The 25,986-nt window shown below is 34.6% G+C and overlaps 1 pseudogene across 1 annotated transcript in view; it reads left to right on the plus strand.

Annotated features, from left to right (window-relative positions):
- Positions 1-647: 647 nt before the first annotated feature.
- The window catches only part of LOC143240549 (guanylate cyclase 32E-like), a 75,003-nt pseudogene continuing 49,664 nt past the window's right edge, over positions 648-25,986 (plus strand). Inside the window, exons 1-6 of the transcript XR_013021812.1 lie at positions 648-760; positions 10,844-11,006; positions 18,667-18,822; positions 22,018-22,186; positions 22,605-22,757; positions 24,400-24,524. The product of XR_013021812.1 is annotated as a guanylate cyclase 32E-like (transcript). The remainder of the gene's footprint in view (positions 761-10,843; positions 11,007-18,666; positions 18,823-22,017; positions 22,187-22,604; positions 22,758-24,399; positions 24,525-25,986) is intronic.

Consider the following 25,986-nt stretch of genomic DNA (forward strand, 5'->3'; position numbering starts at 1 on the left):
GAGCATTGAACAATTTCATTACCACGAAACAAAACAAGAAGAAATAGCACACTGCACTTTTGGGGTCATTGATACGTTGTAAGAGAGATGTTAAAATTCTAATGTTCAGTCCGACAAGAGTAACCCAAGAGTTGGCACTGGGTTCTATTCACCAGCTGCCTTCCCTCTAGTCTATCAGTTCAGAGCTAGAGATGACCGGCGCATACAGAACGTGAGATGCTTTGTGCGAATATGCGAAAAGAAACTGGACTAGAAAACATCTGCTAACCCTCGATCATAGTACACACTATTTGCTTACATTCATTAGTCCTGTTCTCGAGTTAAAAACTTAATGTAGTTAAAAACACCAATGGCCCTTAAACATTTAAAAACACAACTCAGGTGGTCAGTGTCGCCTTCGCCAGTGACACTGTCCAACGTCAAGGATGAACCCATGGTAAAAATACGTCTAAGGTGGTGTTGTTACTCACCGTATGATTTTGATTGATAACCATGTTATATTTTATATTTTCCGAGATAACTGCTTGTTAATTTTACTTTTCCAAAACATCCTGGGTATGGGAAAAGGTTCAAATACAGCTGTATTTGTTAAGAAAAAATACGTTTTTAAGTTCAAAATGTCTTAAGTTTTTGAGTAAATTTAAGATGTTTCAAGTTTTTAAGTTAGTTTCTTAATACTGTTTTATAGGATGTTCTTCACAACGACTCCATAAAACTAGACTGGATGTTCAGGCATTCACTAATTAATGATATTGTGAAGGTAAGTTATTTATTATGTCCTTAAAGTTAGCTAAACTGGTTATTTATTATGTCGTTAAGGTTAACTAAACTGGTTATTTATTATGTCATTGAGGTAAGTTAAACTGGTTATTTATTATATCGTTAAGGTTAGCTAAACTGGTTATTTATTATGTTGTTAAGGTAAGTTAAACTGGTTATTTATTATGTCGTTAAGGTTAGCTAAACTGGTTATTTATTATGTTGTTAAGGTAAGTCAAACTGGTTATTTATTATGTCGTTAAGGTCAGCTAAACTGGTTATTTATTATGTTGTTAAGGTTAGTTAAACTGGTTATTTATTATGTCGTTAAGGTTAGCTAAACTGGTTATTTATTATGTTGTTAATGTAAGTTAAACTGATTATTTATTATGTCGTTAAGGTTAGATAAACTGGTTATTTATTATGTCGTTTAGGCTAGTTAAAGTGGTTATTTATTATGTTGTTAAGATTAGATAAACTGGTTATTTATTATGTCGTTTAGGCTAGTTAAAGTGGTTATTTATTATGTTGTTAAGATTAGATAAACTGGTTATTTATTATGTCGTTTAGGCTAGTTAAAGTGGTTATTTATTATGTTGTTAAGGTTAGATAAACTGGTTATTTATGATGTCGTTAAGGTTAGCTAAACTGGTTATTTATTATGTTGTTAAGGTTAGATAAACTGGTTATTTATTATGTCGTTTAGGCTAGTTTAAGTGGTTATTTATTAATTCGTTAAGATTAGCTAAACTTATTGTTAATGATATTATTAAGGTAATATAAATTGATAGTTTATCATATTGGTAAGTTAATTTAAACTGATTGTGAATTCATATTACCATTTGATATTTTTTTTAAGTAATATTTCGGAAATATATGTTGATGTTGTTAAACAAATGTAGTATATTAGGGTTTGGGAATTTTTAAAATTACAAATTATTTTTTTATTGTTTTTATCGTGTAAATATTTGTAATGGACAAACAGAATGATTAGGAATTGAAGAGAAATGTATAATTAGTTTGTACCAACATCACTTCAGTTTGGTGGAATTTCTGCCTATTTAACCTCGTTAACAGATTGCAAGAGTTTAATACTCAGACTTATAAATTAGTTCAAACATAAAAAATTCTTTAATTTTTAGTACAAATATTTTATTATAATTATTGAAAATTAATTGTCTAAAGTCCAGCCACTTGTGTACTATTAGCAGATGTGGCTTTGCTATATGAATTCACAGATACACACACTTCTTTATTATTAAGTAATCTGAATTAGCGTTTGTTCTATTCTCTAATTTTACAAAATACAGGAGGAAAGATGAAATTTGGAATATGAATTTTAAGGTATTGAAAACCTTTGACTTTCAGATAATGTAAAAACGTTTCATAACATAACTGAATAATATTATAAAATGTCACTGATTTTACAGAAATACAAATAGAGAAATAGTAGGTTTTATTGATGTGAAACAAAATTGTATGTTTTGTTATGTGAAGTTCTCTTGGTGTGAAACAAAATTGTATGTTTTGTTATGTGAAGTTCTCTTGGTGTGAAACAAAATTATCTGCTTTGTTTATGTGAAGTTCTCTTGGTGTGAAACAAAACTTTTTGCTTTGTTTATGCGAAGTTCTCTTGGTGTGAAACAAAATTATCTGCTTTGTTTATGTGAAGTTCTCTTGGTGTGAAACAAAATTATCTGCTTTGTTTATGTGAAGTTCTCTTGGTGTGAAACAAAAGTATCTGCTTTGTTTATGTGAAGTTCTCTTGGTGTGAAATCATCTGCTTTGTTTATGTGAAGTTCTCTTGGTGTGAAATTATCTGCTTTGTTTATGTAAAGTTATCTTGGTGTGAAATCATCTGCTTTGTTTATGTGAAGTTCTCTTGGTGTGAAATCATCTGATCCTTTACCTCAACTGAGATATTTATTCTTATTATAGTTACTTTTTTGTCTTTATTATATTCTGGGAAAATTATGGAACGTTTTCGTTAAAAATAAATAGTATATTAGAGAGCAAAGGCGTCGGATTGGCTTATTTATTTAATGATAAACTTTGACCCCTAAGCAGCTTTATCTTCCATCGTGCACTCAACATGAAACTTTCACTCGTTTCACAGAACAAGGGAAGGAACATAGAAATCAGGAAATAAAAATCAAGCAGAGAATATGTACACATGCATTAAGAATTCTATGATGTTCCCCTAGTCTCATATCATAGTAAATAACTGAAACATCAGTTTTATTAGTTTTATCATAGCCTACAATTAAAGGAAGCTATATCCTCAAATTCTCAGAAGTTGATTAGATTTAAGTTCATATCACTTTCTAACCTAGCAGGTAGGATGTCATTTGAAGTCCGACAATGTCATTTACTAGGAACTTTATGATACCTCTCAGTGTAAGTCTCTATTGCAAGCTTCATGTCATACAGATAACATTTACTCCTACACATCCACATTACCCATCTATACATGAAAGGTGCACATCATATAGATAACATTTACTCCTACACATCCACATTACCCATCTATACATGAAAGGTGCACATCATACGGATAACAACATTTACTCCTACACATCCACATTACCCATCTATACATGAAAGGTGCACATCATACGGATAACAACATTTACTCCTACACATCCACATTACCCATCTGTACATGAAAGGTGCACATCATACAGATAACAACATTTACTCCTACACATCCACATTACCCATCTATACATGAAAGGTGCACATCATACAGATAACAACATTTACTCCTACACATCCACATTACCCATCTATACATGAAGGTGCACATCATATAGATAACAACATTTACTCCTACACATCCACATTACCCATCTGTACATGAAAGGTGCACATCATACAGATAACAACATTTACTCCTACACATCCACATTACCCATCTGTACATCATGCGCCAGATTGGAGATTCCTGCCTGATTTGTATGAAAACATACATTGGGTCCAGTATTGGAATACTTTAATGCCAGACTCCCTACCAGGATTCACTAACGTTTTCCACAATAAAGATGTCAAACTTATATTACTAATCAGGTGAATCAACAAAAATCTCTGAGTACCAAGGTGGAAGACATGTGAATAGGCCTCGGCTGTTTTTGTTGTAATCTAACCCAACTAAGTATAACCTTTACCTTTAAAAGGGTACATAGTGCCACCAGTAACTACGTGAGGTTAGCTTCAAGACTAGAATGTTTAATGGAATAAAACGTTTTAGAAATCCGAGAAGAATGGCCAACTTTCGTACTTTCAAGAATCTCTTTACCATAAAACGATGCCAGATTTATACAAAAGAACCACCACATACAAATGGAACGGTAACATTAGTAATGTCTGGAAAGTATGCAAGGCCGAGCTTTGCAGACAAGGTGAGACCCACTTCGGGCACATGAAGCAAGGATTCCATGAAATAAGTGGCCACCTTCCAAAATCTGAGTCCTGAAATAGAATTAAGTGTGCAATAAGGCCAATCTTTCTGGTGATTTTGTGTAGCATTGGATCTAAACAAATAATGAAGAGTACAATGCCCAATTCAATAAAAGTGGAGACCAAATCAAGCTCTTTATCCACAGATTCAAACCAGTTTAATAACCATGGTTATATATAAAATTAGCTCACACTACACCAGTTCCACTTTGATCTACAACTACATACAGGTATGGAACCATCTTTAGCTTGGACAAAATACACAGAGCCACATATATATATCTAAGGATGAAACTACCACCTTTAAGAAACTTAAAGAAGTCATCCTGTTGAAGATATTCACGGTATCATTAGCTGAGTAACAGTTGAAATGTGTTCTAATTCATTTACCAGATCTTTACCATAATCCACGACTATCATCTTAAAGGCTACCACGTTTATACTTAGAAGGTTAGTGAATCCATCATGTTTCCACCACTACTACCATCATTCTTAGGTGGTTGTTAGACGTAAAGCCTGGAACAATGCAAGAGATACACATAGACGTTTTGAAGCTGGTCAAAACACCTTGGTATCAGCTTTATATCTGAAAGATAAATAAAATATAGTCTAACTGTACATTAGTGCAAAATGTAAAAGACCAGTAAATAACTAGCAGAAGATAGACCATGGTGAGCATGATGAACATCTATCACTTTGCTTTAAGGATTACTACTCTTGCAAGTTCTCTTCAACATCTATTATATGACGCTGGTTTTCCCTGACAGTCCAATCAAATAGTCTATGCTGACCTCTTTTGACAACATTCTGATGTTTAAAAACTCTAACAAAGTTGAAATTGTGATCAGTTGGCTCAGTAATACAGATTTATGGTCATTACTGACAAAAGTGCAGTTCTGTTCAGCACATCCAACAAGAGGCATCCTGGTGAGAAGAAAGTGTCACTGTTCCTGCAGGCATGCTGGAGAGAAGAAAGTGTCACTGTTCCTGCAGGCATGCTGGTGAGAAGAAAGTGTCACTGTTCCTGCAGGCATGCTGGTGAGAAGAAAGTGTCACTGTTCCTGCAGGCATGCTAATGAGAAGAAAGTGCCGCTGTTCCTGCATTGCCATCTATCACACACTAAAATCTCTAACTTGTAACAGACATTCAACTTCGCTGGATGTATTAATATTATAATAAACAAAGCTTCCAAACATTCCTGTAAGATATGGAACACAAATAGGCAGTGCAACATTCCTGTAAGATATGGAACACAAATAGGCAGTGCAACATTCCTGTAAGATATGGAACACAAATAGGCAGTGCAACATTCCTGTAAGATATGGAACACAAATCGGCAGTGCAACATTCCTGTAAGATATGGAACACAAATAGGCAGTGCAACATTCCTGTAAGATATGGAACACAAATAGGCAGTGCAACATTCCTGTAAGATATGGAACACAAATCGGCAGTGCAACATTCCCGTAAGATATGGAACACAAATCGGCAGTGCAACATTCCTGTAAGATATGGAACACAAATAGGCAGTGCAACATTCCTGTAAGATATGGAACACAAATAGGCAGTGCAACATTCTTGTAAGATATGGAACACAAATAGGCAGTGCAACATTCCTGTAAGATATGGAACACAAATAGGCAGTGCAACATTCCTGTAAGATATGGAACACAAATAGGCAGTGCAACATTCCTGTAAGATATGGAACACAAATCGGCAGTGCAACATTCCTGTAAGATATGGAACACAAATAGGCAGTGCAACATTCCTGTAAGATATGGAACACAAATAGGCAGTGCAACATTCCTGTAAGATATGGAACACAAATCGGCAGTGCAATATTCCTGTAAGATATGGAACAGAAATAGGCAGTGCAACATTCCTGTAAGATATGGAACACAAATAGGCAGTGCAACATTCCTGTAAGATATGGAACACAAATAGGCAGTGCAACATTCCTGTAAGATATGGAACACAAATAGGCAGTGCAACGTTCTTGTAAGATATGGAACACAAATAGGCAGTGCAACATTCCTGTAAGATATGGAACACAAATAGGCAGTGCAACATTCCTGTAAGATATGGAACACAAATAGGCAGTGCAACATTCCTGTAAGATATGGAACACAAATCGGCAGTGCAACATTCCTGTAAGATATGGAACACAAATAGGCAGTGCAACATTCCTGTAAGATATGGAACACAAATAGGCAGTGCAACATTCCTGTAAGATATGGAACACAAATCGGCAGTGCAATATTCCTGTAAGATATGGAACAGAAATAGGCAGTGCAACATTCCTGTAAGATATGGAACACAAATAGGCAGTGCAACATTCCTGTAAGATATGGAACACAAATAGGCAGTGCAACATTCCTGTAAGATATGGAACACAAATCGGCAGTGCAATATTCCTGTAAGATATGGAACACAAATAGGCAGTGCAACATTCCTGTAAGATATGGAACACAAATCGGCAGTGCAATATTCCTGTAAGATATGGAACACAAATAGGCAGTGCAACATTCCTGTAAGATATGGAACACAAATAGGCAGTGCAACATTCCTGTAAGATATGGAACACAAGTAGGCAGTGCAACATTCCTGTAAGATATGGAACACAAATCGGCAGTGCAATATTCCTGTAAGATATGGAACACAAATAGGCAGTGCAACATTCCTGTAAGATATGGAACACAAATAGGCAGTGCAACATTCCTGTAAGATATGGAACACAAATAGGCAGTGCAACATTCCTGTAAGATATGGAACACAAATAGGCAGTGCAACATTCCTGTAAGATATGGAACACAAATCGGCAGTGCAATATTCCTGTAAGATATGGAACACAAATCGGCAGTGCACTATTCCTGTAAGATATGGAACACAAATAGGCAGTGCAACATTCCTGTAAGATATGGAACACAAATCGGCAGTGCAATATTCCTGTAAGATATGGAACACAAATAGGCAGTGCAACATTCCTGTAAGATATGGAACACAAATAGGCAGTGCAACATTCCTGTAAGATATGGAACACAAATCGGCAGTGCAACATTCCTGAAGATATGGAACACAAATAGGCAGTGCAACATTCCTGTAAGATATGGAACACAAATCGGCAGTGCAATATTCCTGTAAGATATGGAACACAAATAGGCAGTGCAACATTCCTGTAAGATATGGAACACAAATCGGCAGTGCAATATTCCTGTAAGATATGGAACACAAATAGGCAGTGCAACATTCCTGTAAGATATGGAACACAAATCGGCAGTGCAACATTCCTGTAAGATATGGAACACAAATAGGCAGTGCAACATTCCTGTAAGATATGGAACCCAAATCGGCAGTGCAATATTCCTGTAAGATATGGAACACAAATAGGCAGTGCAACATTCCTGTAAGATATGGAACACAAATCGGCAGTGCAATATTCCTGTAAGATATGGAACACAAATCGGCAGTGCAACATTCCTGTAAGATATGGAACACAAATAGGCAGTGCAACATTCCTGTAAGATATGGAACACAAATAGGCAGTGCAACATTCCTGTAAGATATGGAACACAAATAGGCAGTGCAACATTCCTGTAAGATATGGAACACAAATCGGCAGTGCAATATTCCTGTAAGATATGGAACACAAATAGGCAGTGCAACATTCCTGTAAGATATGGAACACAAATCGGCAGTGCAATATTCCTGTAATATATGGAACACAAATCGGCAGTGCAACATTCCTGTAAGATATGGAACACAAATAGGCAGTGCAACATTCCTGTAAGATATGGAACACATATAGGCAGTGCAACATTCCTGTAAGATATGGAACACAAATAGGCAGTGCAACATTCCTGTAAGATATGGAACACAAATAGGCAGTGCAACATTCCTGTAAGATATGGAACACAAATCGGCAGTGCAATATTCCTGTAAGATATGGAACAAAAATAGGCAGTGCAACATTCCTGTAAGATATGGAACACAAATCGGCAGTGCAATATTCCTGTAAGATATGGAACAGAAATAGGCAGTGCAACATTCCTGTGAGATATGGAACACAAATAGGCAGTGCAACATTCCTGTAAGATATGGAACACAAATCGGCAGTGCTATAAGTATAACATATTTGTGACCTACTCTCAGTATGAACTGAGAGTTGTTTGTTTCAATACAGTATGAACTGAGAGTTGTTGGTTTCAATACAGTATGAACTGAGAGTTGTTTGTTTCAATACAGTATGAACTGAGAGTTGTTGGTTTCAATACAGTATGAACTGAGAGTTGTTGGTTTCAAGACAGTATGAACTGAGAGTTGTTGGTTTCAATACAGTATGAACTGAGAGTTGTTGGTTTCAATACAGTATGAACTGAGAGTTGTTGGTTTCAAGACAGTATGAACTGAGAGTTGTTGGTTTCAATACAGTATGAACTGAGAGTTGTTGGTTTCAAGACAGATGGCATGGATATACGTACCAAGTCATGCAAAGTGAAACTAACTATGAAAGTTGACAAACTTGCAAAAAATGTCCTATATCAAATCCAGAACCTCTCTACTGGAAGGCTATCGGTGAAACAAGTAACCATGGAATATCTTCGTGAAACAAGTAACCATGGAAGATCTTTGTGAAACAAGTAACCATGGAAGATCTTCGTGAAGCAAGTAACCATGGAAAATCTTCGTGAAGCAAGTAACCATAGAAGATCTTCATTGGCACCCAGGAGAACGAGATTCCTGGAAAACAAAATATTTTATGGTGTAGTTAGAATATAAAAAATAGTGAGTCACTAGGACAACAAACAAAGGTCACTGGTGACATCCACAAAGAAACTCTCCTGCACTTCCTGCGAGGTTGGCGGTATCCACATTGAGGGATCAGAATCTATCAGTGTAACCTCTGGGATTTTAATCTATTGCTGAACTTAACTGAGATCAACATATCTTTTATTGACATATTAACAGCTTTTTTCTGCTGTGAAAGATCTATTCTCACAATACTACAATTTTCAGGTAGAAAGAATATATTTGTAAACGTTCCGTAAAACTAAAGCAACAGATTTACCAAATCCTTTTATTGGTTTTCGATTACATTTTAAACAAAAAGGAACATTGGGTGGAAAATAGAGAACGTGAAACTTTCTTATATTACCATCTGTCAGAAAATCGAGCTTCAACAGTCATTCAACACAGATATAAGTATTTATGAAAAATACTAGAAAACTGTAGCTGGTTGGCATGTATAGTAATGTATTTAGGTCTGTTTGAAAGTGTTCTTGAGTTTCCCAATAATTGTGCTAAATATCACAAGAATGGAAAATAAAATTCTTTATATTTGTCTTTATTTTAGGGTGAAAGGGATATTAGGGTGAAGATATAAACACATACACACACATATCATATGGTAGTTCTATTAACGGCCATCCAACAATACAATTGACTCCATTGGATTAGGAATAACCACGAAGGCTTATAACACTAAAATTGAGGATCTGAGAGTCGTTATGGGCACGTTTCCTACGAGTATAGAACACAGTATGTTACTACGATGTTGAGTATTCAAAATAGCAAATCACACAACCACAGCCGATATCAAGTCATGGTGTAAATTCATGTATCTGAATAACATTTTGAAATGGTTTGGCATTCCATAAGTAATGCAATGCCATCGAAAATGTATTGTTTTTTTGGGTAGGAATATTACAGGATTTTCTAGTGTGAAAATATACATTCATTAAGATTGATGATAATATGATTATATCGCGGAATTAGAATTTACAAAACTGGAATATCCCTTATACTTAATGACGTTAAATACATAAAAATATGGATCATCTTGGTCACCAGGCCCATTAAAAAAGGACTTTTATCAAGTCCTACTTCAGCCTGGTATGTAAAATGTAGTGTTTCGTAACAGGTGAGAATCCTCGAACGCAAACTTCAGTGGGAAACCCAATGGGTGTGGCATAATGAAGAAGGGTCTCTGTCTAGGATCGAGACTATTTGAATATGGGTTCATAAATATAAGGCTTCCTGTAATACCGCCTGTTCAACAGTCGAATGCCTCAAGTAACGGGAGAGTGAAGCAAGTATTCACATTATTTAATCTAAACAAGTGCCAATCAAGTCGCTGCTTTATGAATTTCTTTGCAGTTGGATAGCATGTAGGGAAAGTAGTGAGCCTAGAACAGGGCATTCTTATGATGGAGTCTTTTGTAATGACGTCTACGTTGAAAAGGTGTTTTAAAGATGTATGACAATTAGACAGGCTATGATGTGACATGAAGACATGGACGGTAGCGAGGATCCAAAATCGTTTAGTATAACATATTTGACCTTTCTAACGTTTTTAAAAGCAAACAATAAATAAAGAATGTTTCAGCTACCAAAACGATCTGAAAATGTACAATATTGGGAAAATTTTCTTTATAAATGCCCTGTTTCCTTACTTTGTAGGAATTGGATCTCTAACTATCACCTAAAGAACGAAGACACATCAAACGTATCTCTCACAATAGTACAGGTTCAAAATATCAATTGTTTATCGATTTTTGTTTTTTATCTGTAGGTTCTTTTTTGTGTAACGAATATTTTGGAGAAGTTGTAATTTTCGTTTTCTAATTCTAGGGCATATACTACCTTCACAGTGGAGAAATAGGGACCCACGGGCGACTGCGGTCTACAAACTGTGTTGTGGACAGCCATTTTGTTCTGAAGGTTACCGACTTTGGTCTGCCATCTTTCCGCGAAGAAGAAAATTACAACGAATATGACTTTAGGGACCAGAAAAGTAAGCTAGTTGAAACAGTCTTTCCAAAAAGCACAGTGGTTGATGTGGTATGGATTGAAATAAGGGTTACCTAATAGTTAACGTCCCCAGACTGTGAATCCCAGATTTGTTGTTGGTGCACCATTGCTGTGCACTTTAGGTGTGTTAAAAACGTGGTGAATCAAATCCCACTGTTCGATTAGAGTAGCTCAAGAGTTGGCGGTGGATGCTGTTGACTAGCAACTTTCCTTTTAGTCTGGCAGTTTAAATTTAGGGAGGGTTACGCTCACAGATAACCACTTGTTTAATTTGTCTGAAAATTTTCAAATAACCAAATGGTTTTAGTCAATCATAAAACGTATTTTTCGTTCGCGTGTTCTTCAAGTTTTAAACTTTTTACAACAATGTTAAAAATAAATTTATAGTTGAAAGACTAGTTAATTGTGATAACTTTCTCTTATACAAGATAAAACAGTTCGAGCTTGCTTCAAACCGGCATTTTACCATAGATAATAATTATGACGTTAACTCACAACATAAGTAACAGTACTTCCAGTATCTGAATATTTTGCTTGTTTCAACATATTTTAATAAGTTTTGGTTTTGTTTCAGTTACGCACAAAGCTACGCGAGAACTATCGGCGCTAGCCATTCTTAATTTAGCAGTAAGAGTCGAGGGAAAGCGTTTTTATGTGATTTTTTATAATAAAGTCACATCGAGGTACAGGCTATGTCCACTGGGGAATCGGACCTCTGATTTTAGCATTGTTTTTCGAAGACTTACCGCCGTCCTACCGAGGGACTGAGGGAAACCAACACCACACACTGCCAACATCTTGAACTACTTTTTTAACATCGAATAGTGGGATTGACCATCACATTATAAAGCTTCCACGACTGAAAGAGCGAGCACATTCGTTGACGGGGATTTCAACCCGTAAACGGTAGATTGCGAATTCTAACCCTCAGGCCATGTCAGGTTTTCTCCAGAATGAAAAACGTTTGAGAAATTTTACCTTTATTTACTGTATCCCTTCATTCATAGGACTGACATCAATTTCTTTATCGATGTATAACCAAATAGATTTAGTTAAGTGATTCACCACTTAGCCATTCATTATACATTACAAAACCTTTCATTATACATTCATTATACATTACAAAACCTTTCATTATACATTCGTTATACATTACAAAACCTTTCATTATACATTACAAAACCTTTCATTATACATTATAAAACCTTTCATTATACATTCATCATATATTACAAAACATTTCATTATACATTACAAAACCTTTCATTATACATTCGTTATACATTACAAAACCTTTCATTATACATTCGTTATACATTATAAAACCTTTCATTATACATTACAAAACCTTTCATTATACATTATAAAACCCTTTCGTTATACGTTCATCATATATTACAAAGACCTTTCGTTATACATTACAAAACCTTTCGTTATACATTCGTTATGCATTATAAAGACCTTTCGTTATACATTACAAAACCTTTCGTTATACGTTATAAAACCTTTCGTTATACGTTCATCATATGTTACAAAACCTTTCGTTATACATTACAAACCTTTCGTTATGCGTTCGTTATGCATTACAAAGACCTTTCGTTATACATTACAAAACCTTTCGTTATACGTTATAAAACCTTTCATTATACATTACAAAACCTATCATTATACATTATAAAACCTTTCATTGTACATTCGTTATACATTACAAAACCTTTCATTATACATTGAGTATACATTACAAAACATTTCATTATACATTCATCATACATTACAAAACCTTTCGTTATACGTTCATCATACATTACAAAACCTTTCATTATACGTTCATCATACATTACAAAACCTTTCATTATACATTCGTTATGCATTACAAAACCTTTCGTTATACATTACAAAACCTTTCGTTATGCATTACAAAACCTTTCATTATACATCACAAAACTTTTCGTTATACATTCGTTATGCATTACAAAACCTTTCGTTATACGTTCGTTATACATTACAAAACCTTTCGTTATACGTTCGTTATGCATTACAAAACCTTTCATTATACGTTCGTTATACATTACAAAACCTTTCGTTATACATTACAAAACCTTTCGTTATACGTTATAAAACCTTTCGTTATACGTTCATCATATATTACAAAACATTTCGTTATACGTTACAAAACCTTTCGTTATACGTTCGTTATACATTACAAAACCTTTCGTTATACGTTCGTTATACATTATAAAACCTTTCGTTATACATTACAAAGACCTTTCGTTATACGTTATAAAACCTTTCGTTATACGTTCGTCATATATTACAAAAACCTTTCGTTATACGTTACAAAACCTTTCGTTATACATTACAAAACCTTTCGTTATACGTTCGTTATGCATTATAAAAACCTTTCGTTATACATTATAAAGACCTTTCGTTATACGTTCATCATATATTACAAAGACCTTTCGTTATACGATTACAAAGACCTTTCATTATACATTCGTTATGCATTACAAAACCTTTCGTTATACATTACAAAACCTTTCGTTATACATTATAAAACCTTTCATTATACATTCATCATGTATTACAAAACATTTCATCATATATTACAAAACCTTTCGTTATACATTACAAGATCCTTTCGTTATACGTTACAAAACATTTATTATACATTACAAAGACCTATCGTTATACGTTATAAAACCTTTCGTTGTACGTTCTGTTATACGTTACAAAACCTTTCATTATACATTGGTATACATTACAAAACATTTCGTTATACATTCATCATACATTACAAAACCCTTTCATTATACATTCATCATACATTACAAAGACCTTTCGTTATACGTTCGTCATACATTACAAAACCTTTCGTTATACATTACAAAACCTTTCGTTATACATCACAAAAACTTTTATTATACATTACAAAAGGCTTTTCATTATACATTCGTTATACATTACAAAACCTTTTCGTTATACGTTCGTTATACGTTACAAAACCTTTCATTATACATTCGTTATACATTACAAAACCTTTCGTTATACATTACAAAACCTTTCGTTATACATTATAAAACCTTTCATTATACATTCATCATATGTTACAAAACATTTCGTTATGCATTTAAAACCTTTCGTTATACGTTCGTTATACATTACAAAACCTTTCGTTATACATTCGTTATACGTTATAAAACCTTTCGTTATACATTACAAAACCTTTCGTTATACATTATAAAGACCTTTCGTTATACATTACAAAACCTTTCGTTATACATTACAAAACCTTTCATTATACATTCGTTATGCATTATAAAACCTTTCGTTATACATTACAAAACCTTTCGTTATACATTATAAAGACCTTTCATTATACGTTCATCATATATTACAAAGACCTTTCGTTATACATTACAAGACCTTTCATTATACATTCGTTATGCATTACAAACCTTTCATTATACATTACAAAACCTTTCGTTATACATTATAAAACCTTTCGTTATACGTTCATCATGTGTTACAAAACATTTCATCATATATTACAAAACCTTTCGTTATGCATTACAGATCCTTTCGTTATACATTACAAAACATTTATTATACATTACAAAGACCTATCGTTATACGTTATAAAACCTTTCGTTGTACATTCGTTATACATTACAAAGACCTTTCGTTATACATTGGAGTATACATTACAAAACATTTCGTTATACATTCATCATGCATTTACAAAGACCAACTTTCATTATACGTTCATCATACATTACAAAACCTTTCATTATACATTCATCATACATTACAAAACCTTTCATTATACATTCATTATACATTACAAAACCTTTCATTATACATTACAAAACCTTTCATTATACATTACAAAACTTTTCATTAAACATTACAAAACCTTTCATTATACATTCATCATACATTACAAAGCCTTTCATTATACATTACAAAACCTTTCATTATACATTACAAAACTCTTCATTAAACATTACAAAGCCTTTCATTATACATTACAAAACCTTTCATTATACATTCATTATACATTACAAAACCGTTAACATCTAAACTTTTACTTTCAAGAACCACTTTTCCCTTTGTGTTTCAGAAGTAATCCTGAAGGCTTATAGTACTAAAATCCAGGTTTCGATAGCCGTGGTGGGTACAGCGCAGATGGTCCTTTGAGAAGAGTTGTTTGAAAAGTCAAACAAAAAGAACCACGTGGTATCGCTAGTATCTCACTCACACTTATAGTTTTTATTAGATTTAATTTTCATTTATATAATATTACTGATAAAAGCAAATTGCAAAATATTTATTGCTAATTATTTAGAACTAGTGAAAGTATCCAGCTTCGTTCGGGTTATTACTTTGATATGATTTCTATATTATAAATATCACTATACGTCACATTAACCTGTATAAAAGCCAGTGTGAGTCACGTCACGTGATGCTTGATTTTAAACATAAACTGTTCATTGGTTAATGTATTTTATGTTATATCATCAAACATTTCAGGCCTGGCATGGCCTAGCGCGTAAGGCGTGCGACTCGTAATCCGAGGGTCGCGGTTTCGCGCCCGCGTCGCGCTAAACATGCTCGCCCTCCCAGCCGTGGGGGTGTATAATGTGACGGTCAATCACTATTCGTTGGTAAAAGAGTAGCCCAAGAGTTGGCGGTGGGTGGTGATGACTAGCTGCCTTCCCTCTAGTCTTACACTGCTAAATTAGGGACGGCTAGCACAGATAGCCCTCGAGTAGCTTTGTGCGAAATTCCAAAACAAACAAACAAACATTTCAATATTAAAGAAATCTATTTAATAAACGGAGATTAAATTAAGAAAGTAACAGATATATTTTTACAGTTTTGTTGTCTGCACATTTTTATTGTTATACTTTCAGTACATAACTAACAACAATATTAGGTTGCACTTCCGTTGCCAACAAATCATTCTAAAATGACATAAAACCCGCTTGTTGGGAAACATATATGTAAAAGCGGCTTGTTTATGTAGAGGAGCGAACAACGTTTCGATCTTCTTCGGTCATTGTCAGTTTACGAGAAAAAGGTCGAAACGTTGTTCACTCCTCTACATAAACAATTTTCTCAACCCAAACCAACCGCTTTTACATATACGTTTCCCAACAAGTGGGTTTTCTCGTCATCACTGATTATTAATTAAACCATTGTTGGAACGCACTGTTACCAAAACACACTGTTTTTTTCTATGTATGAGAAGACATTTCTTTTCTGTGGGTTTTTTCGCTAGTTTGTCTCATTAAAAAGATACGCATGCACGTAGATAAGTAATGAGACCCAGGTGCACACTCTCAGGATCCACTTAGTTCCGGTACAATAATGTTCATACGCATGTTCATTTGCGCACGCACATAGATAAAGATGCAAATACACAGGGTCCACTTATTATTAGTGAATAATTTCACGTTTTTAGATACTTTCCTCTTGGGTCTATGATAGGCACACCTACACAGACATGCATGACAGATGTGTATGTGCGAAAGCACGTAGATAAGCATTAATATCCAGATGCACACCCTAGAGTTACATTTAGTGTGGTTGCAAAATTTTATGTTTCTGGGTTCTTTCCTCTTGGAGCTATGACGGTCATATTTCTTTCAATGTGTTTATCTCTCATGGACAAATGCACATGACATATGACAGCCTTTCAACCCTAGGTATCTTCCTAGAAGCTCTCTTCTGCACCATTTACAACAATTCTAAGTCCTTCATTAGGTAAGGAATCTAAGACTGAATGCGATACTCCAAGTGAGTTGAATTCGATATTTCACTAGATACCACCTAAAATCTTATTTGACCTTCCACTAACAACAGCACATTGCTTGGATTGATTGAGAGACTGATCAACTGATAAGTAATAATATCCATATGCACACCCTCAGTATGGGTGCAAAATTTCAGATATCTGTGTTATTTTCTCTTGAAGCTATGGGCTCGGCATGGCCAGGTGGGTTAAGGCGTTCGACTCGTAATCTGAGGGTCGCGGGTTCGAATCCCAGTCACACCAAACATGCTCGCCCCTTTCAGCCGTGAGGGCGTTATAATGTGACGGTCAATCCCACTATTTGCTGGCAAAATAATAGCCCAAGAGTTGGCGGTGGGTGGTGATGACTAGCTGCCTTCTCTCTAGTCTTACACTGCTAAATTAGCATAATTAGATAGCCTTCGAGTAGCTTTGCCCGAAAGTCAACACAAACCAAACAAACAAACCGATCCCTATCACTACAAACAGTCCTTCCCAGAATTTCCCTGAAAAAACGTGGAGCTATGTGGATCACACTTCTCTTGTATGTAGGTTTTCGCTGCTTTGCCTTATAAAAAGATGCGCATGCACGCAAGCGTATAAGTAATAATATAAAGGAGCACACCCTAAGAGTTCAATTAGCTTGGGTGAACATGTTCATACTTATAGGCTTTTTTTTTGGTGTCGTGAAGTCACACACAGACACACCTTTTTTATTACATATACCTTTTGTTTCTTTTAGAATTTTAATACAAATATACAGATAATGTTTCTAACTTTGAACTGATAAGCCAAAAACAAGGAACCAGTCATTAACGGTTAAAAGAAAGCACCAAGAAACCAATCATCAATGGTTAGGCTACTCTAACCAAGTACTGGGATTTAACCACCATTTTATAATACACCCATGGTCGCAGGCTATAGAACTATATGTTTGAGATGTATATCAATGAGCACCAATCTCGCACATTAACCATTGGGCCACACCCAGCGCTACGTCATTTAAAAGGCTTTCCTCAGTTGTTCAGTGTCTCAACGACGATTATGTTGATACACAAGGGTTTTGATACTCGTGGTTTGTACAGCACAGATAGCTCATAGTGTAGCTTTGTGCTTAACAACAAACTAACATATTTCAGTGATACTTTTATTCTTAGCGTTGACTTTGTTTTTGAAATACATCAGAAATTACAGAGAATGACAAAAATCACCTGCTATATCTTGTATAATAATAAAAGAGCGTATCTATGGGTCTGTAGGTTTCTGTGTGTGTGTGTGTTTGACTGCCATAAGTCCAAGAGGAAAGAATCTAGAAACATGAAATTTTGTATCTATACTAAGTGAACTTTGAGGGTGTGCACTTGAGTATTGTCACTTATTCACGTGTGCCTGCGCATGTTTTTCTAAGGCAAGCTAGCGAAAACCCACACAGAAAGAATACGTGACTATGTGACCATCATATCTCAAGAAGCCTGATATTTTGCACCTATACCAAGTAAACCCTGAGGGTGTGAATCTACGTCCGCATGCGTGTGCACATTTTTTTGATGAAGTAAGCTAGCGAAAAACTACATAGAAAAGAAATGGCTCTTATGCCATGTTGCTTAGCAGTTGAAGTGTATAGGTTATACTTTTATGCTAAAATGGTTTCAGAATACATACATTTTCAACCAAATAACCCGAGCGAGGCAGGGATCTTTCGCTGGTAATGTAGACAAAAATTACGTAGTCACTAATGTACCAAAACAACTATTAATTAAACTAATGATTATTACAACGTTAAGTTTCTTGAGTGATTTTATTCAACATTGTTACTGTCTGGCTTGACATAAGTTCAACTTGAATTTAGAGCTACTTTGGAAAGCACCTGAACTTCTAAAGCTAACCCACTGTCCGCCTAATGGAACACAGAAGGGAGATGTGTACAGCTTTGGAATAATACTCCAAGAAATCGTTTTGAGAGAGGATCCATTTTACCCACACATAGAAATAATGGACTTATCTAGTGAGTTTAACTAATTTATATTTGTTTATGCTTTCTCTTGTGTAAAATGTGGCACGCAATTGAACAGTTGTTAAAAATAACACTAAAAGTAAATGGGTGTGATATGTGTAATTAATACTACGTTTACTTCTGTTCTTTTTATCTGTTTTCCAAATGATTTCACAGTATGTGTTAACTTAGCATCCGGTTTCTGAGACAGAATTCGAGGATTTGTTTCGATACAGAGGAGGTGTCGCTGTTTCTGATATTTAAAAGAAATACTTGGATAAAGGGCACAATCTGTGAGTTTTAAAAACAAAATAAACAACAAAACGCACACTGTAACTCACTTTTTAGAATTTAGGGGTTCTCTGGATTGTTCACAAAACTGTAGAAGCTTTCATATTCAGGCACAATAACAATTGGTCATCTTGCAGTTGTAAGTAATCATAGTTGAGCCATCCTTGGTCGTCTGTAGTGGTCAGTAAACTTGATTTAGTCATCCTTGGTCGCGTGTAGTGGTCAGTAAACTTAACTGAACTATTCGTGGTCACTTATAGTGGCAAGTGAACTTTGTTGAGCCATCCTTCGTTGTATACATAATGCCATATAAACTTAGCTGAGCCACCCATGGTCACCTATAGTAGCAAGTAACCTTAGATGACCCATCTTTGGCCTTCTTAATATGGCTGAGTGTATGTCTGATGGTCAATATAACTTCTACTTCAGTGTGTTAGCAGTGTGGCAGTTCATACTTGGACAAGTTAAACGTTTACTACAGAGCAATGTTTGCAATATTTAAGACATCTACTGTAATTTTATGTTATTTGTATTGTTTTTTCTTTCTATCATTATAATAATTCTTGTGCATTGTTAATTTAGTATATAGACATAAGGTTAAAATAAGTCTCATTGGCTGGCCGAATCTCATGAGGTAATATTGGGCTTACAGCCGAAAATATTGTTAACAGAGAGCAAGGATACCGACTCATGAAACAACGGATTCTAATCTTTGTAAATAATACATTTCGAGCATTATTGTGGATACATTTTTAGTCCTATGTAGGTAGCTTACTGTGATAAGGATTTAATATTGATAAAAAATATTCGGTGAATAATAACAAGTCGCTGCTGGCAGTAGATGTTACATTAATTTGCGTAATGAAATTGTGTGTTCCATATAATTACATTGATGTATTTAAGTAAATTTTCATTATTATATAGAATCCATTTACAAACTTTCAGAAACCCTTGTTTGCATACAGTGCACGTGCTTCTACCATCTATATAGTCTGGACTAAAATAAACACAGTGTATAAAAGTAACCAGTTATATAAAACCGGTGATTAAGTGTTATAGGCTGACAGCTGGATATGCTTGCATTAAGTGTTGCATACTTAGCATTTCTTTGCCCCATTTAAGAGGTACTGAGTTCCGCAATTTCTTTATGTTTTTTACTAGCACCCATGGTGACAACTTAATAAGCAAACATTTCTGAAGAGGCTTAATATGAGGTACTTGTGTAGCAGATTAAACTAGACAGCTGAAAGAGGAAGATTACTTTATCAATCGTATATATCTTGATGTGGAAGAAAGCGGAAGTAACTAGCAAACCGCAAATTTATATAAATAATTTAGATGTTTTTGTTTAGTAAACAAAACAGAAATTAGAAGTTTCTTATTGCTGGACCAACGACCTCATGAACTTCAGTACACGTCTTACTATTCACGATACTGTTTTATGAACAGTTTTGAAGTGTAGCAATGAACTAATAAGAATACAGAGTTCGATGGATTTCACAGTTTATTTTGCTAACATAATTTTAACACCTTGCGTTATTTTTTTCGGGAGTTGCGTCTATTTATAAATTAGAGAAATATTCAACAGGTTAGACGTGGTATAAAATAACCTCACAAGGTCTGAAATGATGTTAACTGTATGTTTTTTATATATTTTTCTGTGATACCTCTTTGGAAAAACTTAAAAGTAATGATTCTTAAAAATATATATTTGCTACTTTTAGCGCTTGTTTTTTTGCGTGTTATATTTCTGTAACCAATTTAGAATTTCGATATAGCAGACATGTACAAATTCTGACGTACTTGTTTTTCTACTGTTGCCCTCTAGTGACAGTTAAGTTACTAAAATTCATATTAAAGCTTTAATAATGCTAAAAAGGCTTTACATACTTTACATATTTTTTGGATTTGCCGACCCATGCTCAATAAGCCTTATAAAATGTGCTTTGAATTTTGGTACATTACTGTTTCATGTCAGCGATCCCTAGTGAGATGTTTAGGAACTATTTACTTTGGTAGCATAAGTAGAAAAACTATCGTTCACAGTGCTTACAGCAGTCATGGTAAACACCTGCGCGATGTAAATAGAATTAATAATCGTATAGTTCATATGCTCAATTTACAGGGGACCATCATAAATATTTGTAATAATAAAGCAGTTTACATACCTTGTACCTGAAACCGAAATTCTAAAATAAGAACTTAAAGTACGTTGTTTTAAAAAAGCACAACAAATAGTATGGTAGAGATAAAAAATTCATTTCGCGTTAAATATCAGATATATTTACCCACCGTTAATAACTTTTAGAATAACTCCAAATGTTTAACTCCAAGCGTAATCTGTAAATGTTTGTTTTCGGATTTCGCGCAAAGCTACATGAAGACTATCTCAGCTAGCCTTTTCTCATTTAGCTAGAGGGAAGACAGTTAGTCATCATAACCATCCAACTGTTGGACTACCCTTTTACCAACGAATAGCGAGATTGACCGTAACATTATAATGCCCTCACTGGTGAAATGGTAAATTCGTTTGGTATGACAGGGATTCGAACCAGCGATCCTCAGAGTAGGAGCTGAGTAACTTAACCACCTAGCCACACCGGGCCTGTTTACAGCTCTATTATCTAAATACATCATTCGTGAACTATAATTTTTGTGCTGTTTTGTAGCAAAGTTTCAAAGCATATAACATTTTCTGATCACTCACTAACAAATTTTCGAACTAAGTTAGTTAAACTATTTCTCAAACAACAAGGGTCTCGTCACGATGTACTTGGTGTCTGAACAATTTGGAAAGATACAGTTTTTGTTTCTCTGTGTGGTGGAAAAAATATATCACTTTTCTCACTGGTAATATTACCAAACTCAGAAACAAGAACTGAAATTTAAACCCCATTTATTTGTATATTTTCATAGAAGTACTTCATCGTGTATGTTATAGAGAAGACCGCCCTTTCAGACCTGTGGTTACCAAAGACGCTTGCATGCCTGTTCTGCATCGACTGATGCAGAGGTGCTGGATGGAAAACCCGGAAGACAGACCAGATTTTGGTCAAATAAAAGCAGAAATGAGACTAATAAATAGGTAGATTTTTTTTCGGATGCCCTTACACATTAATCTGTTAAAACTGTCTTGAGCAAAATTAGTAGAGATTTAAACCAATACTTTTGTGCTTAAAGTTTACACGAAAATAGCACAGAAAACCGAATAGGGAGGCTTAGAAAGAATCAGTAACAAACTTGCTAAGCCTAACAATAATTAACCAACAGTGGATTTGTATGGCTATGAAAACTGTAAAATTTACTTTTAATCTATTTAAAAACAACAGCCAGTTCCCACTCAAAATGTACTGATCGAAACTAGCACTTTTATTCGTTCTTTTACAATAAACAAGTATTTCTTTGTTGAACATCTTGTGTAGATGTCACTATCAAAAGGTATAGAAGATAGCATTCGTTGTGGCCTGCATACTAATAATATTAATGTTTATTTGTCTCACAAGAGGGCAGAATGGGGAGTTAAACATCATGGATGATCTGCTAATAAGAATGGAACAATACGCCAACAACCTGGAGCTGCTAGTGGAGGAAAGGACCGCTGCGTTCCTGGAAGAAAAGAGGAAATCAGAAGAACTGCTTTATCAGGTTTTACCAAGGTGACTTTTTATATCTATGGTTACTTTACCAGGTTTTAACAAAGTGACGTTTTATATCTATGATAACTTTATCAGGTTCTACCAAGGTGACTTTTTATCTATATGGTTACTTTATCAGGTTCTATCAAGGGGACTTTTTATCTCTATGGTTACCTTATCAGGTTCTACCAAGGGGACTTTTTATCTCTATGGTACTTTATCAGGTTCTACCAAGGGGACTTTTTATCTCTATGGTACTTTATCAGGTTCTACCAAGGGGACTTTTTATCTCTATGGTACTTTATCAGGTCCTATCAAGGGGACTTTTTATCTCTATGGTACTTTATCAGGTCCTACCAAGGGGACTTTTTATCTCTATGGTACTTTATCAGGTCCTACCAAGGGGACTTTTTATCTCTATGGTACTTTATCAGGTTCTACCAAGGGGACTTTTTATCTCTATGGTACTTTATCAGGTCCTACCAAGGGGACTTTTTATCTCTATGGTACTTTATCAGGTTCTACCAAGGGGACTTTTTATCTCTATGGTACTTTATCAGGTTCTACCAAGGGACTTTTTTATCTCTATGGTACTTTATCAGGTTATATCAAGGGGACTTTTATCTCTATGGTACTTTATCAGGTCCTACCAAGGGGACTTTTTATCTCTATGGTACTTTATCAGGTTCTACCAAGGGGACTTTTTATCTCTATGGTACTTTATCAGGTCCTACCAAGGGGACTTTTTATCTCTATGGTACTTTATCAGGTTCTACCAAGGGGACTTTTTATCTCTATGGTACTTTATCAGGTTATATCAAGGGGACTTGGTATCTCAGTGATAGGCATTGAATTTATCTCGTATACTGAACAATGAAGTTTTTAATTACACAAAGTTTGAGCTTAAATTAAAGAAATTAATGAATATTTATAGAAGTGAACTGGTAATTTATAGTTTACAGTACAAACAGTAATTTCACTGTGTTTAAAAATAAATAAAACATGTTCCATTACTCGCGGAAATATTACTAGTTTTATCTCCTGTGGTAATACGTTGTGTTACATTTATTTATGTTTTTAAATGTCGATAACATTACGTATGTATTACACGATTTTAGGATGTGATGAGATGATATAAAAAATACGAGTATAATACGGACGAACATTTGTACCATGATTCCTTGAGTTTATATAAACTTAAAACGCTAATATATGGGGTTCGATTCCATGCTGCGAATACAGTGAAGATTACCCGTTGTGTAGGCTTGTACTGTGAAAATGACAACAATTTTTAAATCATGTATCAGTTTCACAAACTTATGTGTTTCATATTGTTTGCAAGGTGTGGTGTAATTTCAGTTTGTGGCTATAAAAGTGTGTTAACGAAATACTACATTATTTGTTAAAATAAAATTCTATCTTCTTAACACGTTGGCTCCCAGGCCAGTTTGCTGATTCTTTCCAGGGTCTTGAAAAGAAACGTTGTGCTCATGTGTCACTTCTATCTGTATAAGTAGCCGTTGTGTCCCAGCCAATAAGTGGCCCTTTAAAAAGAAAACAGGTACGACTCACAGGTGGGTTGTGTGGGGAGCTGACGCATTTAGCATTACACTGGATAGAAGGTTTGAGCATGCGTCAAGCTAGGTTTGTCTTTATTTCTCAGGTCAGTGGCGGAGCAGCTGGAAGCGCGGTAGAGCTGTGATTCCGGAGCTATTTGATAGTGTCACTATATACTTCAGTGATATCGTGGGCTTCACGTCTATGTGTTCCGTCAGCACACCCATGCAGGTTGGTATCTATCCAACATACATTTAAACACATACAAATAAATCACAAGAAGCGACCAATTTTGTTGAATTAACGACCAAATACTTCTAATAGTAGAGCATGATCTATTTACACAGTTCTAACGACAGAAACAAGAGAGAATTTTCATCAGCCTCGGCTGTAATTAAAACTCAAATCAGTCAAGAGGCGAAGCTATGAGCTGAAAGATTAAACTTGAAAAACAACTCAATCTACGAACAGCCGTGTCAAATGTTTAGATAATAAACGTAATGCAATATTATATTACAATTATGTTATGATGTGAACTCGTTTAAAGAGGAAGATTATAATCCTACCGACCATAATACGTTATTATTAGAAGTATTGTATTTTTGAACAGTGAAAAAACTAAAATAATAAAAACAAGGACATATTCTTAACCTACTGGAATAATTTTAGTGGGTTATCAGTTTATTTCATATAGCTCGCTCTTTGCAGGGTTATCAGTTTATTTCATATAGCTCGCTCTTTGCAGGGTTATCAGTTTATTTCATAAAGCTCGCTCTTTGCAGGGTTATCAGTTTATTTCATAAAGCTCGCTATTTGCAGGGTTATCAGTTTATTTCATAAAGCTCGCTCTTTGCAGGGTTATCAGTTTATTTCATAAAGCTCGCTCTTTGCAGGGTTATCAGTTTATATCATAAAGCTCGCTCTTTGCAGGGTTATCAGTTTATATCATATAGCTCGCTCTTTGCAAACTATAAAGACAAAATAAAATTAGAACATGATCACCATTCATGAACATGTTGTAGATTAGATCATAGTAATCATTAATAAACATCTTCTAGATTAGACCATAATAATAATTTATAAACAAATTCTAGATTAGACCATAATAATTATTCATAAACGCGTTGTAGATTAGATCATAATAAACATTCATGAACGATGGAGATTAAATCATAATGATCATTCATGAACATGTTCTAGATTAGATCATTAACGAAGATGTTCTAGATAAGACCATAATAATCATTAACGAATATGTTCTAGATAAGACCATAATAATCATTAACGAATATGTTCCAGATTAGACCATAATAATCATTCATGAACATGTTGTAGATTAGATCATACTCCCTATTCATGAAAATATTGAAGCTTAAACCATAATCAAATAGAAAGTACTGTCCCTACAAAACTTGTAAACAAATAGAATGTAGTGCTACAAAATTTGTAAACAAATAGAACGTACTGTCCTACAAAAGTTGTAAACAAATAGAACGTACTGTTACAGAGTTGTAAACAAATAGAACGTACTGTCCTTACAAAGTTGTAAACAAATAGAACGTACTGTCCTTACAAAAGTTGTAAACAAATAGAATGTACTGTCTTCACAAAAGTTGTAAACAAATAGAACGTACTGTCCTTACAAAGTTGTAAACAAATAGAAAGTACTGTCCTTACAAAAGTTGTAAACAAA

Source organism: Tachypleus tridentatus, chromosome 13, assembly GCF_004210375.1.
Source record: "Tachypleus tridentatus isolate NWPU-2018 chromosome 13, ASM421037v1, whole genome shotgun sequence".
NCBI lineage: Eukaryota > Metazoa > Arthropoda > Merostomata > Xiphosura > Limulidae > Tachypleus > Tachypleus tridentatus.